This window comes from Capsicum annuum, chromosome 8 (genome assembly GCF_002878395.1).
Source record: "Capsicum annuum cultivar UCD-10X-F1 chromosome 8, UCD10Xv1.1, whole genome shotgun sequence".
Classification (NCBI taxonomy): Eukaryota; Viridiplantae; Streptophyta; class Magnoliopsida; order Solanales; family Solanaceae; genus Capsicum; species Capsicum annuum.
The window spans coordinates 117,366,011-117,367,544 of record NC_061118.1 but is presented as its reverse complement, the minus strand read 5'-3'; the positions used below and the strand labels follow the sequence as shown (position 1 = coordinate 117,367,544).

Sequence of the window (1,534 nt, the reverse complement as noted above, 5' to 3'; positions counted from 1 at the left end):
TATACGTATTACCAAAATTTTGTTGTCCCTACTGATTCACATTTCCCACATAGTTAGATAGAATCTGGATTAACAGAACATGTATCTAGTATGTGTACACTACTTCCACATACCTCACACCAAGAATTCACCTGTTGGACTACATTTATTGTGGCTGCTGGTTGTGTAACACCCAAATTTATGTTATTAAGTTAAGTAATCATATGATTTTGCATAGATGTGATCTGTGCCTATAATACGGTGAACTGGTCTATCTCTAATACCCCTGCAATATTTCTAGGAGTACTCAAATCTTCATGCTAGTCAAGGTTCCCTTGTGAAATCAAATTTAGCAGTGTGAATAATTCTTCATATGTATTCTCAAAAGCCTGTCCACCTAATGTTGAATCTAAGAGAATCTTTGTATTTGGTTCCAATCCCTCAATAAAAATATGCACAAGAACATCATTTGACTGATGATGGTGAGGGAAATTTCTGAGCATACCCTTAAATATCTCCCAAGCTTGGTGGAGATTCTCTCCGTGTTTCTTTCTAAAACTCAAGATCTTGCTCCTCAAGCGTGCAGTGTTTCCAGATGGAAAGAATCAGATAAAGAACTTTTGAGCTAGATCTTCCCATGAAGTGATGGAGAGTCGTGGTTCAACATGTAACCACCTTTTTAATTCCCCCATTAGGGAGAAATAAAAGAGTGTCAATCTGATATAATCAGAACTCACCCCTAGGAATATAAGTATTGCTTATTTCCAGGAAAGTCTGTATGTGTTGCTATGGATCTTCATGTGAAAGGCCATGAAATTTCCCCACTAAATCAAGAAATTTCACCATATTCTGCTTCATTTCAAATTAACCACCTAGTTTGGGCGTTTGAATAATGTTTGTCACATGATTCGTAAGTGGGATTGCCACCTCGAGAACATGTCGAGCAAGAAAAACTAGAATAACAAGAATAAAAAGAGGTGGAACATTTCCCAGATTTGGATCAGCCAGTTCATTTCTTTGTTCAACCAGTCTTCATCTTTGTTGAAAGATCTATTCTGGTTCTGCAAAAGGGTCTACCAACTCTTTATCTCTTGCCAGTTCTGGATTCAGCCAATCCTATAAAAATTCATCCTCTAAGATCAAATTGTTAACGCTTAAACTTAATATCAAAAACCAAAAAATTTAGCAATTTACTAATTATAATAGTCCCCGACAATGGCACCAAACACTTATTGCGACTCAGACACACACACACAAGTGCACGTGATCGTACACGTAATATAGTGATTTAGACAACCAGATATCATGCTCATGAGGACTAAGCAATTAGAAATTAAACAAACTTTTAGTTTTAGACAAAGAGTAATAAGTGTTGTAGCGTGTAAAGACTATTACGAAATTGAGAATGCAAATGCAAATTATTAATTAAAAAATAACAATTAGTGACTAGAGCGAAGCAAGCAATGGTTGTAAATAATAATGTTTAGAATTCCAGGGTTGAGGCTTTCCGAACAATCATACAAATCTCTATTCTTATAGCAGTCTAATTGGTTAT

The 1,534-nt window shown here is 35.7% G+C and overlaps 1 non-coding gene across 1 annotated transcript; it reads left to right on the top strand.

Moving 5' to 3' along the window:
• Positions 1-453: 453 nt before the first annotated feature.
• Positions 454-560, top strand: LOC124886830. The gene has a single exon (XR_007044237.1). It is a non-coding gene; the product is annotated as a small nucleolar RNA R71 (small nucleolar RNA).
• The last annotated feature ends 974 nt before the right edge of the window (positions 561-1,534 follow it).